General features: G+C 45.3%; 1 protein-coding gene across 1 annotated transcript in view; it reads left to right on the forward strand.

The window, feature by feature from the left end:
• Positions 1-19859, forward strand: part of LOC147438154 (putative DEAD-box ATP-dependent RNA helicase 29) — a 63048-nt gene that overhangs the window by 19716 nt on the left and 23473 nt on the right. The window lies entirely within an intron of this gene.

Consider the following 19859-nt stretch of genomic DNA (forward strand, 5'->3'; position numbering starts at 1 on the left):
GATCTTAGACCATGATTTATCTGCAATGCTGTTAGCAATCGCATCTAGATCCAGTCGGGACCTCATAGATGCCCGATTGACTAACCCCTATTGCAACCATGTCTATTCGAGATCATTTAGACCAAAATGCTGCAATCATTTCGTCTATCATTTCCTGCACTTAAAAAAACAAGTCAAGAACGAATCAATTTCATATTCCGGAATTCCATTTCATACAGTCATCCAGCAGAATACTGTCAGCTCTCAGTATCCCTGAAGCTCAAAGAGACATCATCCCTGAAGCTCAAAGAGACATCAATGACTCTAGTATTCAAAAATCGAGGCATCTGTTGACAAAGGAGCGGAGTAACTCCCGTCTTGTGCAAACCCACTGCACCAAATCTCCGGCCAAGCTGAATTCTGGGTTCCATTTGGAATAGACTATGCTAAACCAAAAGCTTCAAGGCAAAGATTCTCATTCCAAGGAATATCTGCTAGGTCTTCCTCCTCCATTCGCTTCGCATCCAATGTGAAGTACGTCTTGAATTAATCCAAAAACCGTTAGTTTGCTTTACCTTCTTTCTTTCTTTCTGTGCCAATGTCTGTTCTGGAACGAGTTTCTGCTCGTATTCGTCCATTTCGGGTTGTTCATCAACAGGCACATCGCCTTCAAAAGGCTTCAAGAGACTCACATGAAAAATATTGTGAATCCTTCAAGTATTGTGGCAGCTTCAGTCCAAAGGAGACATCATTTATCTTTTCAGAAAGTTTGGAAAGGTTCACACTATCTCATGCTAAGCTTTCAAAGAAGCCGCTCCTTTCCCTTTTTTGCTTTCTCGGGCGTGCCTTCCCATAATGTAAGGGCACCAAATCATTCTCCTTCAATTTTAAATCGCGATGATGGCAATCTGCTGCCTTTTTCTGTCTTTCGTGAGATTTTTGCAAAGCCTTTCGGACCAAGTCCCTCGTGAACTGGTCGACTTCAAAGAAAAATCTTATCTTTCGCGCTAAGGAAGGGTGGAACCTTCATAGCAAATTCAAGAATCTCAAATGGCACCTTCCCCATCAAAGAGTTAATCGTGTCTCAGTGAATTAGCAATCTCTGATTGCCCGTCAGTTTGCGGGTGGAACGATGACGAGAACTGCAACCGCGTGCCTATGTTCTCCCAAATAGCCGTCTAAAACTCGTGAACCTGGGGTCCCTGTAGGAGACAATTGTCCCAAGCATGCCATGTAATCTTGAAGACCTGGGCAATAAACAATCGTGCCCACACTGTGTTCTCGGGAGAAGAAATCCATTGTAATACTTTCCCAGGGGCGGGTGGGTATGGGCAAAGGCTGTAACAATCCCTGTGCTTTATGCCTGTCAAACTTGACCTTTTGGCATACCAAACAACTGCGCACAAACTCGTCCACATCCTTCTTGAGTCTTTGCCAAAAAAAAGTATCTCTCTACCTCTTTCAAGGTGGTAGCAATGCCGCGGTAACCTGTAAAAGGCGGACGGTGGATTTGGTTAGAACCTTTTCCCTCAATGGCTGTGTAACACACAACATGGTTTTCTTCATCAAGTAGCCATCCCAAATGGAATGGTCCGCTACTATCTCCCCTTTCTGTATTCAATTGAATACATGTGCAAAATCTGTTCTGTGGCGTACTGATCGACCATATCCTCGAAGTTTCTATAATGTATCGCGGAAATAGCTAGAACCAACGGCTTTCAGGACAAAGTATTTGGCACCAATTTCTTGTGTCCCTGCACATGGACAATCTGGAAGTAAACTGTGACAAGATGTTTGCCCACCGCATCTGCTTTTTCCGATAGCTACTTCCATGACAAGAAGTAGCGTAAACTCCCATCATCTGTGAAAAAACCGTAAAATCGGCTTCGAGTAGGTAATGTCGCCACTGAATAAGAGCTTGGATAGCCACCAAAAGCTCTTTCTCACATGTTTGTACCGTCAATTATTGGCCTTGAAAACAATCGGCTCTCATAGGCAATGACATTGGCCTTCTTGCTTTAAGACCGCATCCAGACTACGACCACAAGTATCACAATATACTTCAAACGACTTATGCAAATCCGACAAAGTTAAAAACTGGTCTTGTAGTCAAATTCTGTTTCAATTCTTGAAAGGCAGTCACTTTTGTCGGTCCCCACGAGAAAGGGACTCCTTTCTGTGTCAAGATATGCAAAGGGGAAGCGACCTCTGCAAACTTTCGAATGAACCGCCTATAGTACGAACAAAATCCAAGCTTCCAACTCTATGAACATTCTTCAAATCGGGCCAATCACGGATAGTCTCTATCTTGGCCGGATCCATTTGCGCTTCTGCTGTTGACACAGTGTGCCAAAAAGTGTATCTCTTGTAGGAAAAATTCACTTTTCTTCGCATTAATCACTAACTTGTGATCTCGTAATGCGTGAAAGTTGAAGCAGATATACTCTATGTTCTGCCTCATCCTTGGAGAAAACAATGATGTCGTCAAAGAAGGTGCCAACAAGTAGTCTATACTCTCGAAAAATCCAGTCCATCATCCGGTACAATGTCGCAGGAGCATTGGTTAAGCTAAAAGGCAGAACCAAAAACTCAAATAACCCAAAATTCATTCGAAAGGTTGTCTCGTAGACGTCTTCCGGCGCGATTCAAATCTGATGATATCCACTCTTCAAATCATTCCTGCTGAAACATGAGAATCCCTGTAACTGTCGAGTATATCATCGATCCTAGGAATCGGAAATCTGTTCTTGATGGTGATTTTGTTGAGAGCTCTATAATCGATGCACATTCTCCAAGATCCGTCTTTCTTCAAAACCAACAACAGTGGAGAGCAATACGGTGAAGTACTAGGTTGGACAAGACCCTTTTCCAAGAGGTCTTTCACTTGGTTCATAATCTCTTTGTTCTGGGCTCGGTTCACACGGTAAGGTGGCCAGTTCGGTGGTGTGCTTCCAGGTATCAGATCAATGGTATGATCTTCAGGACGAGTAGGTGGTAACTCGCCTGGCAGGCCCTCTGAAAAGCAATCGGCATGAGTGTGGAGAAAATCTTGGCGTTCTTGTGTTCAAGTCAAAACATATTCGACCTTCATCCATCATTCAGTTCTCTCCCAAAAAAGTGAGTAAAGAAACTGAAGTTCATCAAGTACAATCTCTGAGCCCTTCATTTGTCAAAGTCGCATTCTCGGCCCAGTAGTCAACCACGGCGTTGTTCTTGTGGTACCAAAGGATTTTGAGTAGAACGTCACAACCTTCCAAGGCAATTATGTAAAACTCCGCGTGTCCTGTCACTGCAAACGAAGTTTGCTAATGCTCGGTGTAATGGCAACATCCCGTTCGGGTGCCACTTGAACTACCTCTGCCTGTGGCCTCAGTCTGTCGGGCGTAATTCCAAATCGAGCCGCCAATTCAAGAAGTTGGCCTTGGCTCCTTCAAAAGAGCTTCCTTACCTTTCCCTTTACCCGGCAAAGTTTGTACTTCATTCATTAAATTCGGTTCAGGCCCCACGCAATGTGGTACCTATCTGCCTTTTCTGCCATGTCTCTCAGCTGCTTTAGAACTTTCTGGCCTTTCGTCATCTTGTTCATTCGGTGCCTTGTTAGGGCATTTCGTGGAGATATGCCCAGTTTCCCCGCATTCAAAGCATTTCCCCTCCTTTATGTAGAGAGCCCTCTCTTGAGGAGTAAGCTTGGGTCGTGCATGCTTTTCATTCTATTCTGGGTTGTTCTTTCTCTTTCTACTCTCATTTTTCGAAGTTTGTTCGGCTCTTTGCGTCATGATCTCACCTGTGGGGTAGGTCAGATTGTCAGAGTGAATGGAAAAACCCTTTCGCATGACTCATCAACTCTTGAATGGAAGTTGACTTTTGTTCTAAGCAGTGATCTTGGATCTCTGTAGGTAGACCCAAGGTAAACCGCTCAATCTGCTCCTTGAACGAGATCTTCTTAAATGAAGAGGCGGGTAGAAAAGAGCTCCAGAATCTCTCGCAATAAGCGTCCACTGTATCCTTCTCGGTCATCCGAAGACGGTTCCAAGCAGTTCGTAAATCACGTTCATACTCTCGAGTCCACCAAGAAGAAATAAAAAGCTTTTTCAATTTAAGCCATTTAACTCGCGCTGTCTTGTTCAATAGAAGTGTGGACCACCAAGTTCGAGCATTGCCCTTAAAGTAAGAGGCAGCTCTTCGAATCTTAGAGTTCTCTAAGTAACGCTTCCGCGAAAGCGATGTCAAAGTGCTGTACAAAAGACAAAGCCTTTGAAGCATCCCTATAACCAGAAAATGTGTCAAATTTAATGGACTGTCCACCTTCCTTAAACTCTCGGACTTTCTTGATTTGGTCTTCCTGAAAGTCATACTGGTTGGCTTTATAAAAATTCGTCTTCTTTGCATAAAAGGTGCTGTCATTAGAGTCTGAATTGTCTATAGACAAGTCCTCTGAAGAACTGTCACTAACGGGGTGAGATTTAGACTTCTTTGCCTTTTTCTTGCCCTTTCCGAAGCGTTGCTTTTTGCTTCGCTTTTTACCTTTTCTGGCTTCTTCGCTCGAGTCAAATGAGCTAAAAGAACTATCAGAAGAAGAAGAAGAAGAAGAATAACTGGGTACTCCTTCAAATCGAACACTCTTCTTCTGTTTCTTTGCCTTTTCAAATGTCGACTGACGACCCAAATAACCCCGGAAGTTAGTGCCTTTCTTCTGCTTTTTGTCGTGCTTTTTAGCTTTGTTCTGTGCGTCAAAAAGCTGAGCAACTTGTGCATGAACCACCTCTTCTAATTCTTTCTCTATCTACTTCTTGGGAGTAGGAGGTTTCTTGAGAGCGGGTTTTGGGGGTGGTTTTGTGGTTTTTTGCCACTGCGTATGCACCTCTTCGAGAGAAGTCTTGCTCATATATTTAGCCAATTTCGGGTCCTTGGCAAAATTAAGCATCATCTTTGTTGCATCGCCGATCAATTGTCGGCGCTCCATCTCTTGACGTTCCGCCGGAGTAGGGCGAGGCGGGCCATACTCCTTGCCGGAATCTTCGTTGTGATCCCTTCTCGCATCTCCGGATGCAGAGGTAGTCGACTGGTCCTTGTCTGAAGCCATAGGTGCCGTGGGAAAAAAATTAGTGATCGGATTTCCTGTAGAAGAGAAATCAGCCGCGCTCTAATACCACTGTAACAGACTTGGACACTCCAAGTCAAGAATCTACCGCGATAGCACCAAATAACCACTCCAAAACAATTCACAGTTCACAATTTATTCGATACTGGCCCGGCGGAGTTCCGTGCCTAGAGATATTGGCCCGAAAGACTGGTTCCCCTTTCGGTATTTCTTATTGTATTAATCTGTGTTCAAAGTACAAGAGTGCGGGTAGGCGCTCACACTCAGACTCTGTGTCCAGATGCTCTGAGTTGTGAGTGGCCTACCCACATATTTAAAGAGTACAAGGGATGCCAAAAGCAGAGCCCCAAAAGCTGAAAATAAAAAACCCAAATAAAGCAAAGGCTCTCTCTCTCTCTTGCTTGTAAAAATAAACAAGTCCCAAAAAGCTGTCCATAATTAGCTTTTTAAAAATAAAGCAGAAAAGCTCTCTCTTTCTCCCAACATGCGTAGCCAAAAAGCATGCCAAAATCTACCCTGCATCAACCCACAAAAAGCGCCGAGAATCACAGACGTCCGTACTGCTGCCACGTGGCAAGTCCTCCACATTTTCCGGGACAGTCAGACACGTCAGCATTTTGCTCTCCGGGGTTCCCACAGGGCAGCCACATCATCATAGCGCATGCCAAAGGGTGGCATTGGGCAGCCACGTCATCATTGTGTGACAGTAGCATGCCCAACTGGAAGAGAAATGGCGGAGTGTCACAAGACGGGGCACCACGTGCCAATAGAAAAGAATAGACTGAACAGACTTTTAGCACTTCAATAACAACACTGAGACTGAAAGAGAGAGAGAGAGACGACACGCGACACGGAGTGGTGGAATTCCACCCTAGAGAGGATTGGCCCCAAACCTTGGCGCCCCTTTCGGTGTTTCATCCTCTACACCTTCGTCTAGAAGCATGCCCGAGAATGAGCCCATGGCCTCATATTTGAAGGCCCTAGGTCCAAAAGCAGTTTACATGAAAAGCCTTCAAACTCAAAAGCATCTGATCCAAAAGCGATGCCCAAAAGCTGCCAGCGTAATTTACGAAAATCCATACAATTGCCACGTCAACATGTCAGCGCAATTTTCGGAGCGTCTGTACTGTTGCCACGTCATCAACTCCGTAAGTCTTTGTGTGTTGGTGTGGATCCTGCTTTATATTAATCCCTTTATGTCACTTGGGCCCCATCGAACGGGGTACCATAAGTTGGTAGGACTTCTTCTGGTGTTGCTTGTTCTTCTTAGGTTTTAGGCCCCTCCGCCGTGATCTGAAGGTTGGCTCTGCTCTTTAGTGACTTGACTCGTAGCAGTTTGTGACATTTAGTGGACAAGAGAGATTGAATTGACCAACTTAAAGAACTTCTGAGCATTGGCCGAGGGGCCTAACCCTAAAAATCCCAAAGCTTGAATGCTGAGCAGGATTTTTGTAAAATGTGCTGACATGCTGACATGGCAGTTCGTTCAGACAGTGATGTGGTAGGACAATACATAATTTTTGAGTTTTGCGTCGTTGGTGTCACGTGGCAGGCTCTATGATTTTCAACAAATCACGCTGGCTGCTTTTGGAAGATCCTAGCGCTAGCTTTTGAGAGCAGATGCTTTTTGGAAGAAGTGCTTTTGAACCGATTGCTTTTGAGAATTTGCTTTTAGGTAACTCTTGAACTGTTTATGAAGAATCAGAAAGATTCCTTGGGGCCTCACTCTGTAGAGCATCTGGACGGAGAGTCTAAGAGCAGAGGATCCTCCGGAGTTGTAGTTTGTCGTGAGCAATAATAAAGAAATACCGAAAGGGGCGTCAGTCTTTGGGGCGAGTGCATCTGGGCGCGGAACTCCCCTTTGTTGTGTCGACTCTCTCTCTCTCTCTCTCTGTCTCTCTCTCTCTCTCTCTCTCTCTCTCTCTCTCTCTCTCTCTAGTAAAGTCCAGTGATTTTGAAGTTTCTGTTCGCGTGTTGCTATTAATTTCTCGCTTGGAGTGTCGAAGCCTATAACAATGGTATCAGAGCTCAGAAAGATTCTTCTTCTACGGAGGATCCAATCTCTTGTGCAGCGCACAGGTTTTCGAGGAGAATCTGACAGAGTAGTGAAGGTTTTGTTCGTCGTCAAGGAATCTTCGTGTCTCTGCTGCAGACTTATTAGCCACTCCCACCCTTAGTCCATTGCGTATCGGGTGCTGTCTTCATTGCTTTGTCTTAAGGGGCATAAGCCATAAAGAACCCAAGACCACACCTGGGTTCTTGTGGAGAATCTAACAGAGATAATACCTTTGAGCGGGAAGGTGAAGAAATGTTGAAATCCGGCGCGGGAACTGAAGAAAAGAATGAAAAATTAGGCAAATTTTCGGTTGGGAAGCTTGCCAGAGTACAAACGTCAACTGCAGGTTTACAAGTGTGTGAAAAAATCAATGAAGTACTCCCATAACCCAAAATATGTGAAGTATTTGAAGACTTACCCGATGGATGAGATTCACGCGAGATGGCGAGAGGCCATTGATTTTCCTCTCATGTCAAGAAGAAAGCTGAAAGGACAGATGGGTGCAGAAAAGCGGAAACTGTACTCGCAGAAAGAGCTGGATAGAGCTCTTGTCAAGAAGATGAACCAGATAATGAAAGGCTTGAAGCACTCTTGGAAGAAGAGGAATGTCACGAAGTGATGACGTGGCATGCCCAACTGGAAGAGAAATGGCGGAGTGGACAAGAGAGACTGGACCAACCAACTTAAAGAATTTCTGACCTGCGATGGAGGGGCCTAAAATCCCAAAGCTTGAACTCTGAGGGTTTCTGTAAAATGCATTGACATGCTGACATGGCAATCCAAACGGATGATGATGTGGCAAGATAGTACGAAATTTTCGCGTTTTGCGTTGCTTGTGCCACGTGGCAGGCTATAAAGATTTCCACAAATTACGTTGTCTGCTTTTGGGAGATCCTAGCGATAGCTTTTGAGAGCAGATGCTTTTGGAAGACGTGCTTTTGAACTGATTGCTTTTGGGGCTCTGCCTCTAGGCCTTTAGGCATCTCATGTAAGTTTAAAAGAACTCTTGGGCCTCTCACTATGTAGAGCATCTGGACGTAGAGTTTGAGAGCAGAGGACCCTTGGGAGTTGTACTTTAGCGACTTGTAATAATAAAGAAGTATCGAAAGGGGCGCCAATCTTTGGGGCCAGTGTATATCTGGGTGCAGAACTCCGCCGTGCCGTGTTGACTCTCTCTCTCTCTCATGAAGTTCAGTGATTTTGCAATTTCTGTTCGTGTGTTGCAATTGATTTCTTGCTTGGAGTATCCAAGCTTGTAACACATGCCGGCTCATTGACTTATCCTACGAACAGGACAATATCCACCTCAACATGGCTAGAGTCTTCTAGTGCAGAGAGTGAATCAAGGGAACTAGAGACAACTCAACAGGATTTCCAGAGTTGAAAGGGAATCAGATGGTAACGCATTTGAGGGTTGCGACGAACGAAGGAAACCAGATGCAAGTTCATTAGAGGATTCACAAGGAAAGAAAGTGAAGGGAATGAGCAGGTAGATCAAAGAATTCCACTTATCGAGATTCAGGTGCCAAAGACAGAGAGGCCAACAATTACCAACAATTCGCATGGCAAAAGAACACAATAGAAAAGGTAAGCTAGGTCCACCGGATAATATAGTCAAGGGTACTTTTCGGTCCTCGATCCAAAGTGGATGGAGGAGGAATTGCAAATTGCCTTCAGAGAGTGCTGTACCTTTGAGCCTTTGGGTTGTTAGCAGTGTCTATGCCAAAAGTTACCGATGAATCAACAGGTTGAATCTGGTGCAGGGCAGATTGTACAAGAGAGGAGCCACTCCTCTCCTTTCTCACATATTGTCTAGATTGAATAAAGTCACTAATTTCTTTTTGAGATTTTAGGAAACTGAGAGGTTGACAACATTTTGCACAATGACTTTATGAACAAATGTGCAGTGAATTGTAAAATTTCTTAATTAAATTGAAAACATGTGCTCTTCATGTGTGTATTGTTAGAGACATGTAGAGAAAGATGCAATGTCTGTAACATTTTGTCTAATGAACTTAGTGCATCTAGACATCAATTAGAGATCAAAAAAATGTGGATGTGATGGCTAAGTGAACTCAATGTGAATTGAATGACATTCTAGTGCATCAAGATGTCTATCTGGATGAGATGACTAGATACTGTTGTGAGTGTGTTCTTTGATTGTTTTCTTTTCCATCCAAGAATCAGGTGAGTGTGTTCTTTGATTGTTTTCTTTTCCATCCAAGGATGGAAGTTTCAGTTCCGATGTTAGCTGACTCTTGTTCATCCAATATGAAGCAAACCATGTGCATGTTCCAGTGCATGTGTTAGAGTTGGCTTTGGCAGGAGAGGGGGATTCTTCTATCTCCAGTACCACTTCTTTCTTATCTGTCACCGATTGCTGACGTGTCAAGCCACTGAAGAATGGAGCCAACCTCTAGATCCCGGCCGAGGGGCCTAAGCCCTAAGTGAAGAAGCAATAGAAGAAGAAGAAGAAGCAGAAGAAGTCCCCACCAACTTATGGGACCCCACCCGATGGGGCCCAAGTGACCCAAAGACATTAAAGCAAAGCAAGCCCCTACACCCACACTCAATTGCGTGGCAAGTTGATGACGTGGCTGTTGTACGGACATATTTTTGGATTTCACGCTGGCTGTGATGATGTGGCATATGCATGTTACAAGACATAGAAACATAAAACCGTCGATGAACACTCCCCCCGCAAATAACCATCTTGGTCTGGGCCATGAGCTGTTCAACGACTCCCTCATCACTCCTCTCGTAAATAACATAAAAAGGTCCGGGCCATGAGATGTAGAGGCCTTTTACAACCAAACACCTCCCAGACCGCAGCTTGCATCGTTTGGAGGTGCTGAGAGTAACCACTGCTCAAGACTTCTTAATACTCCCTCGTAACTAACCATCTAGGTCCGGGCCATGAGTACAAACAACACTTTTCAAACATTCAATACTCCCCCCGTAAATAACCACAAGGGTCCGGGTCATGAGTAAAAACATCACTTTTCCAACATTCAATACTCCCCCTGCAAATAACCACAAGGGTCCGGGCCATGAGTATGAACAAGGAGCCCTATAAGGAGGCCAGCTTTGAACAAACACGTGGATACCTGCTGCAACTCAATAGGAGCACTATAGTGAATAGGAAGGAGGAGAGAATGCTGGCTTTTGCGAGAGTAGGTGGGCTCAAACTGGCGGATAGCTACATGCGCGGACACAGCATTTGCACGCTGTGCTCCCAGTTAGAGGGTCGTTCGCTTTTGCATTTGCTGATGAACTGTTCGGCGGTTGATGAATCTAGGGAGAGATGGCTGGACCGATTCAACTCCACCTTCAACATAATCGACCCTTCGTTGGACCCTGAAGAAAGGACCGTTATCCTCCTTGGTGGGGAGGCTCGCGGGAAGCGGATGCCCTTCTGGGTACACCGTGATTCACACTCGAGGGACGGAATCGCAGGGCACGTGCCTGTGGCGAAGTTCCTCGGTGAAGTTGTACCCCAATACTTGGGTGCTCTGCATAGGTGGATGGGGAGATAATGCTCCCCTTCCTATGCTGTTATTTTGAATCCGATCCCTTCCGGGGGAAATGACGTAATTCTCCCCAAGCGAAACCAGATGAGCTACAAGAGCGCCCAAGTGCCATTCCCCCAAGGGGGGTCAACTTCACCTAAAAGGGGTTGGGAGGTGCAAAACGGAGACACCACCAACCTCAGCGGACGCCAGCTGTGAGCCGATGCCCTCCCAAGCGGGTATGGCATTTCCTAGGGGAAAACCGTCGGGTTTCAAAACCGTCGGGTTTCAAAGGGAGTTTAGACTGTTTAGTGAGGTGAGCAATAAGTTACTTGGATGAGGCAACTCCAAAGGGAAGACCGAAGCAAGTCCCGCAGTACTTGGGCCTCTGAATAGAGGTACTTGGTCGCTATCACGCCCAAATCAAGTTGGCGAAATGGGTCTCTCAAGGGATTAGTCATGGCCCTAAGAGTGTAGATAATTCTGGCCTCTCGTAGTCCAGAGGAAACTAGTCACAAAAGCGTCTGCCTTCGGCTTTTGGGCGCAGAGTCGTGGTCGTTCTTCTTGTATACTTTTTTGGTGTATGAGGGGAGTCCTACCCGCTCCGAAAACAAAACAAAACAAAGTATGAACAAGGATTCTCAAACATCATTTCTCAGTACTCCACCCGGGAGTAAAATCACCAATCGTTGAAACTAGTATTAAAACCAAAATCAAACAATTCCAATTTGGCACCGAGACAGGTTCAAAACAGATACCATCCATTTCAAACAAATTCCAAACAGGATCACCAAACAAGTTCTCAAACAAAACTAAAACTTATAAAGCAATCTTGACATCAATCGAGCTCGAAAAGACAGCTGGCTTTCCATCCTGAAACCTGCACCAAGATTAGGGTTAGATTTCTTCCATAAGGTTGTAGCCGACCGCAGCATGGTCCATAAGCGCTTGGATAGTCAAAGCAGGCCTTGACAGACAATGTTCCTGTGGCAGTGTTGGTAGCCGCAAGATATATCAATCACACTGGACGTCCAAGGTTATCAGCTCGAGAAGAGAGTCCTGTTGAGAGACGTCGAGAATTTTAAAAGTTATAATTTGCTAGGGTTTCCGTGGCGTGCTTGTCTTAGAGTTGGATTCTTCCCTAGCGGACAAAATTTTACTTCTCGGACACAAGAGTAGCAGTTCCCCATCGAGATTTGCTGCACCCGAAACCCTTACATTATGGTTGCAGATGGGTCACTCCAACTCCTTGGGCCGTCTTCCTTTCCAAGAACCGAGAGGGGTGTTTAGAGTTTGGCATCTCTTTGGATTCACCCGGTTGGTCTTGATATCTCCTAGGAACAGGTGATAGGGAGTGAGGATTGTTTTGTGGTTTTGCCCAGCAAAAATTAGGTAGTTTTCTCATGTCAAGATTATTCTAGGTAGGTGTAGCCTTGGGTTTTGGCTCTTTCTATGGCCATTCAGTCTCCTGTTGGCTGGGAGTATTTTTCCCCAGCCTTGCAGATATTTCCCCGGATCCCTATGTGCCTCATTTGCCCTATCCCACTATTTTCCATATTTTTGCCCTATTTATCCATGTCATTGGGCTGGATGTGGCTCAGGCAGCCTCTGCTGGGGAGTAAATATGTGAGGCCGGGGGGGGGGGGGGGGGTGTTGTGCCCTTTTGGTATGTAGACTAGCCCTGCAGGGCACCCCATTGTGGGTAACCTATGGCCATGGGCAGCCAGCTCTGTAGGAGGGGCTGATTTGCGTTTTTGCATCAGCCCACCTTGCGTTTGTGGAGCAGCCTACCTGGTGTTTTCTGGGCAGTCGGCGTAGCCGCATGTGACTACACCCCTGGCGTTTATCCTCTTAGGGCAACAATAGCCTAACGATCCTAGATATAGAGGGCACTCACCCAACGGTGGTGGAGTCCATGGAGAGTAGAGACTTCATGACACATTGAGGGCAGCATCAGATGACGGCCTTGGTGTATTGTCTCTCTTCTCGATCAGTCTAGCTACCTGGAGGAGGTGCTTCTTGTTCTCTTAGTATGCGTGGGGTTGTTGCTGGTGGAGGCTGAGTCAGTGGTCTCATGTGCAGGAGCAAATGGAAATGGCAATAAAGTTGTGTGTACCAGGGGTCTATCCACTGAGGGACCACCCTTAGTCACTTGTATATGCAGCTTTTTATCAGCATGGAGAGCCTTCTGCAGATCTCTCTCTCATTCTCAGATGTCTGGTCTTTGTCTACCTCAGTGATCTCTCTTCTCCACAGTTGCGTTGTATATGTATGTGGCATTGCAGGCGTTCTCTAGTGTCAGAGGATTTTATTGGGCTCGAGCCAGATTGGAGTCGACGGATCGGCGGCCTGTCCGTGTCTTCATTGCATCTGCCACTGCCTATTCTGTCTATTCCACCTCAGTGATCACTCCTCTCCATAGTTGCCTTGTATATAATGTATATATGTGGCATTGCATGTGTTCTCTAGTGTCATAGGATTTTATTGGGCTCGAGCCAGATTGGAGTCGAGGCCACCGGATCGGCGGCTAGTCCGTGTCTTCATTGCATCTGCCGCTGCCTATTCAAACAATAAAAGGACCTCTAGGGGTCACTTTAGACACATTAAGTGATAGTGGACATGCTTGGACTTCTTTGCACACAAATTGAGCTGAAGACAAGTGTCAGACACAGCAGAGCTGAGCATTTGTAACAGACTTGGACACTCCAAGTCAAGAATCAACCGCGACAGCACCAAATAACCACTTCAAAACAATTCACAGATCACAATAGATTTGCACTGGCCCGATGGAGTTCCGTGCCTAGAGATATTGGCCCCAAAGACTGGCGCCCCTTTCGGTATTTCTTTTTATTAATCAGTTCAAAGTACAAGAGAGTGGGTCGGGATTCACTCTCAGACTCTGCGTCCAGATGCTCTGAGAAGTGAGGCCCTCATCACTAATTTAAAGGTTACAAGGGATGCCCAAAAGCAGAGCCCCAAAAGCTTGAAAGCAAAAGTCTCTCTCTCAATGAGAGTTAAAATAAAGCAATTCAACTCTCTCTCTCATCCAAAATCCTTGCGTAACAAAAAGCTAGGATTTGCGTCGCTCATCATTAATTTTTTATTTCTTGGGCCTCTGCGATTTTCGGAAATTAGGGTTTTTGGCAGAAATTAGGGTTTGCAGGAATTTTAGGGTTTCTGCTGTCCGCCACGTCATCACTTTGTGACATACCCCCTCTTGAAAGCATTGTAATCGACCGCGATTACGCCTGCAAAATCGACAAAAGCCATAAACTGTCTTAGCAGACACTGACTGTTAGTACCTACGTACTAGGAACCAACATCTAGCACATGTACAAAATCGACAGTCACATTACACGACATCACAGGACATCACCAGACATCACAAGACATCACATGACATTTAACATTCATTCGGATCTTAGACCATGATTTATCGGCAATGTTGCTAGCAATCACATCTAGGTCCAATCGGGACCTCATCGATGTCTGATTGACTAACCCCTATTGCAACCATGTCTATTGGAGATCAATCAGACCAAAATGCTGCAGTCATTTCGTCTATCAGTTCCTGCACTCAAAAGAAGTGAAGAAACAAATCAGTATCATTATCAGGAATTCCATTTCATAAAGTCATCCTGCAGAATACTGTCAGCTCTCAGTATCCTTGAAGCTCAAAGAGACATCAGTGACTTTAGTATCAAAATCAAGGCATCTGTTGACAAAGGAGCGGAGTAACTCCCCTCTTGTGCATCCCAGTGCACCAGATCTTCGGCCAAGCTGAATTTCTGGGTTCCGTTTGGAGTAGACTATGCTAAACCAAAACATCAAGGTAAAGTTTCACAATCCGAGGAGTATCTGCTAGGTCCTCCTCCTCCGACCACTTCGCATGAAATGCAGGAAAGTTCTTGAACTTAACCAAGAATCGCCTTCGGACTTTACCTTTCTTCGTATCGTTATGTGCCAAAATCTGTTCAAGAACAAGGATCTCTTCGTTTTCTTCCACTTCGGGTTGCTCATCAGGCTCCCCATCATCAGGCACATCACCCTTAACAGGTTTCAAGAGACTCACATGCAATGCATTGTGAATCCTCCAAGTATCTGGCAGTTTCAATCGGAAGGAGACATCATTTATCTTGTCATTGATCTGGAAAGGTCCGTAGTATCGCACACTAAGCTTTGGAAAAAGCCTCTCCCTTCCCTTTTTCTTTCGTAGGCGTGCCTTCTCAAAACGTAAGAGCACCCAATCATCCTCCAATTTCAAGGTGCGACAATGGCGATCCGTTGCCTTTTTCTGTCGTTCTTGAGACTCCTGCAAAGTCTCGCGAACCTTGGCAAAAGCCGTATCCAAATCTCGCGAATATTCATCCGCTTCAAATATCTAATCTTTCGTGCTCAGGAAGGATGGAACCTTCGGAGCACTTTCAGCAATCTCAAATGGCGTCTTCCCCGTCAAAGAGTGTATCGTGTTATTGTAGGCAAATTCCACCAAAGGTAAGTTCTTTTCCCATTGAGTCTTCTTATCCTAGATACAAGACTTCAATAAATCTAAAACCACTGAATTGGCAATCTCAGATTGCCCATCAGTCTGCAAGTGGATCGATGATGAGAACTGCAACCGCGTGCCAATGTTCTCCCAAATTGCCTTCCAAAACAAACTCATAAATCTGGGTCTCTGTCGGAGACAATCGTCTCAGACGTGCCGTGTAATCGGAAAATCATCGTGATCATTTTGTGTTCTCGGGAGGTCAAAAATGAAATCCATTTCAATATTTTCCCGGGGGCGGGTGGGTATGGGTAAGGGCTTTAACAATCTCTGTGCCTTATGCCTGTCAAAATTGACCTTCTGGCATACTAAGCAACTGCGCACAAACTCTTCCACATCCTTTTTGAGTCTCGGCCAAAAAGTATCTCTCTACCCCCTTCATGGTGGTAGCAATGCTGCGGTGACTTGTAAAAGGTGGACAGTGGCATTCAGTCATAACCTTTTCCCTCAATGGTTGTGTAACGCACAACATAGTCTTTTTCATCAAGTAGCCTTTCCAAAGGAAGTATCCAGCTACTGTCTGCCCATCCCGTATCCATGTGAAAATATCTGCAAAATCTGTATCTGTGGCATAGTGATCGACCATATCCTCGAAGCTCCTACGATGTATCGCGGAAATAGCCAGAACCAACGGCTTCCGAGACAAAGCATGTGCCATTACATTCTTCTGTACCTGCACATGGACAATCTGGAAGTGGAACTGTGACAAGATGTTCGCCCACCGCATCTGCTTTTCCGAAAGCTGCTTCTGTGACAAGAAGTAGCGCAAACTCTGATGGTCTGTAAAGACAGTAAAATCGGCTCCGAGTAGGTAATGCCGCCATTGAGTAAGAGCATGGATCACCACCAAAAGCTCTTTCTCATAAATCTGTGCTGTCATCTCCGGCCTAGAGAACAATCGGCTCTCGTAAGCAATGACATGGCCTTCTTGCATCAAGACCGCACCCCAGACTACGACCATAAGCATCACAAAATACTTCAAATGACTTCTGCAAGTCTGGCAAAGTCAAATCTGGTTCTGTAGTGAATTTCTCTTTCAATGTCTGAAAGGCAGTCACCTCTGTGGATCCCTACGAGAAAGGGACTCCTTTCTGTATCAAGATATGCAAAGGGGAAGCAACCTCTGCAAACTTTCGAATGAACCGTTTGTAGTACGAACACAGTCCCAAGAAGCTTTCACCTTCATGGACATTCTTCAAATCGGGCCAATCACAGATAGTGTCTATCTTGGCCGGATCCATTTGCACTCCTGTTGTTGAGACAAAGTGTCCCCAAAAAAAATGTATCTCTGAAGCATATGATCTCTGTGGTCTGCTTCATTCTTGGAGAAAACAATGATATCATCAAAGAAAGTGCCAACAAATAGCCCGTGCTCTTGAAAAATCCTGTCCATCATCCGGTTAAATGTCGCAGGAGCATTGGTTAAGCCAAAAGGCATCACCAAAAACTCAAATAACGCAAAAGTCGTCCGAAAGGCTGTCTTGTAGACGTCTCCCGGCGTGATTCGGATCTGATGATATCCACTCTTTAAGTCAATCCTGCTAAAGCACGAGGATCCCTGTAACCTGTCGAGCATATCATCGATCCTAGGAATCGGAAATCTGTTCTTGATGGTCATTTCGTTGAGAGCGCTATAATCGATACACTTTCTCCAAGATCCGTCTTTCTTCAAATCCAACAACAGTGGAGAGCAATACGGTGAAGTACTATGCTGGACAAGACCCTTTTTCCAAGAGGTCTTTCACTGGGTTCATAATCTTTTCATTCTGCACTCGGCTCACACGATAAGGTGGCGAGTTCGGTGGCGTGCTTCCAGGTATCAGATCAATGGTTTGATCTTCAGGCCCTGTGAAAAGCAATCGGCATAAGTGTGGAGAAAAATCTTGGCGTTCTTTTGATCAGGTGAAAACATATTCAACCTTTATCCATCGTTCAATTCTCTCCCAAAAGAATGAGTAAGAAACTTAAGTTCATCAAGTACAATCTCTTAGCCCTTCATTTATCAGTCGCTTTCTTGGCCCGATAGTCAACCACGGCGTAGTTCTTGTGGTACCAAGGGATCCTGAGTAAAAAGTCACTCGTGTGCCCTGAACACCCGTGTCATTGCAATTGAAGTTTGCCAATGCTCGGTGTAATGGCAACATCCCATCCGGGTGCCAGTCGAACTACCTCCGCCTGTGGCGTCAGTCTGTCGGGCGTAATTCCAAATCGAGCCGCCAATTCCAAGTGAAAAGAAGTTGGCCTTGGCTCCTTCAAAAGAGCTTCCTGATCCTTCACTATGCCCCAAAAGCGGCAAAGTTTGTACTTCCATTCATTAGATTCGGTGCAGGTCCCACGCCATGTGGTACCAGTTCTGCTTTTCTATCTGCCTCTTCTGCCACGTTCCTCAGCTGCTCTCGAACTCTCAGGCTTGTCGTCGTCTTTATCATTGTGTTCTTTCTGTGCCTTTTTAGGGCACTTCGCGGAGATATGTCCATGTTCCCCGCATCCAAAGCACTTCCCCTCTCTGATGAAGCGAGCTCTCTCCTCAGGAGTAAGCTTGGGTCGTGCATCCTTTTTCTCTGGGTTGCTCTTTTTCTTTCTACTTTCATTCCCAGAAGTCTGTTCGGCTCGTTGTGTCTTGGCCTCATCTGCGGGGTAGGTCAGATTGCCAGAGTGAATGGCAAAGCCCCGCTTCGCATGACTCATCAACTCCCGAATAGAAGCTGACTTCTGTTCCAAGCAGTGATCTCGGATCTCTGTAGGTAGACCCAAGGTAAACCGCTCAATCTGTTCTCTGAACGAGATCTTCTTGAATGAAGAGGCAGGTAGAAAAGAGCTCCTGAATCTTTCACGATAAGCATTGATTATATCTTGCTTGGTCATCCGAAGATGGTTCCAAGCAGCTCGTACATCTCGTTCATATTCTTGCGTCAACCAAAAAGAAATAAAAAGCTTCTTAAATTTCAGCTATTTAACTGGCGTAGTCTTGTTTAAAAGAAGCGTGGACCACCAAGTACGAGCATTCCCCTTGAAGTAAGAGGCAGCTCTCCGAATCTTGGAGTGCTTTGAATAGCGTCCTCCCGCGAAAGCGATGTTAAACTGCTGTATAAAAGACAAAGCCTTTGAAGCATCTGAGTATCATGAAAAAGTATCAGACTTGATCGAGTGGCCACCTTCTTTAAACTCTCTGACTTTCTTGCTTTTATCTTCGAGAAAGTCATACTGGTTAGCTTTGTAAAAATTCTTCTTGCTCGCATAAAAGTTTCTGTCATCGGAATCTGAGCTGTCTGTAGACGAGTCCTCAGTAGAACTGTCAGTCTCTAGGCGAGATGTGGCCTTCTTTGCCTTTTTCTTGCCCTTTCCGAAGCTTTGTTGCTTGCTTCGCTTTTTACCTTTTCTGTCTTCTTCGCTCGAATCTGAAGAGCTAGAAGAACTGTCAGATGAAGAAGAAGAAGAAGAAGAAGAAGAACTGGGTACTCCTTCAAATCGAACACGCTTCTTCCGTTTCTTTGCCTTGTCAAAAGTCGGCTGACGACCCAAATATCCTTGGAAGTCAGTGCTTTTCTTTTGCTTTTTGTCGTGCTTTTTGGCTTTCTTTTGCGCGTCAAAAAGCTGAGCAATCCGTGCATCAACCACCTCTTCTATTTTCTTCTCTGAATATTTCTTGTGAGCAGAAGGTTTCTTGAGAGTGGGTGTAGTGGTTTTCTGCCACTGCTCATGCACCTCTTGAAAAGAAGTCTCGCTCATATATTTTGCAAATTTCGGGTCCTTCGCAAAATTGAGCATCATCTTCGTTGCATCGCCGATCAACTAACGACGCTCCATCTCTCGCCGCTCCGCCTGAGTTGGCCGAGGCGGGCCATACTCTCTGTCAGAATCTTCGTTGTGATCCCTGCTCGCATCTCCAGATGCAGAGGGAGTTGACTGATCCATGCGTGAAGCCATAGGTGCCGCGGAAAAAATATTGGGGATCGGATTTCCCGTAGAAGAGAAATCGGCCGTGCTCTGATACCACTGTAACAGACTTGGACACTCCAAGTCAAGAATCAACCGCGACAGCACCAAATAACCACTTCAAAACAATTCACAGATCACAATAGATTTGCACTGGTCCGGCGGAGTTCCGTGCCTAGAGATATTGGCCCCAAAGACTGGCGCCCCTTTCGGTATTTCTTTTTATATTAATCGGTTCAAAGTACAAGAGAGTGGGTCGGGATTCACTCTCAGACTCTGCGTCCAGACGCTCTGAGAAGTGAGGCCCTCACCACTAATTTAAAGGTTACAAGGGATGCCGAAAAGCAGAGCCCCAAAAGCTTGAAAGCAAAAGTCTCTCTCTCAATGAGAGTTAAAATAAAGCAATTCAACTCTCTCTCTCATCCAAAATCCTTGCATAACAAAAAGCTAGGATTTGTGTCGCTCATCATTAATTTTTTTTTTCTTGGGCCTTCGTGATTTCCGGAAATTAGGGTTTTTGGTAGAAATTAGGGTTTGCAGGAATTTTAGGGTTTCTGCTGTCCGCCACGTCATCACTTTGTGACAGCATTGACTAGATCAAACCATCAAACAATTAAAAAGCTTTTTGTTACCTTACAAGACTGTAGGGAAATTTATGTTATTGATGGTTCCTTTGCGGTTATGGTAAATTCTTTCTGAGACTGAATGGACAGAGAGAGAGAGATGTGTGAA

Source organism: Adiantum capillus-veneris, chromosome 17 (assembly GCF_014529385.1).
Source record: "Adiantum capillus-veneris isolate H3 chromosome 17, ASM1452938v2, whole genome shotgun sequence".
Taxonomy (NCBI): Eukaryota; Viridiplantae; Streptophyta; class Polypodiopsida; order Polypodiales; family Pteridaceae; genus Adiantum; species Adiantum capillus-veneris.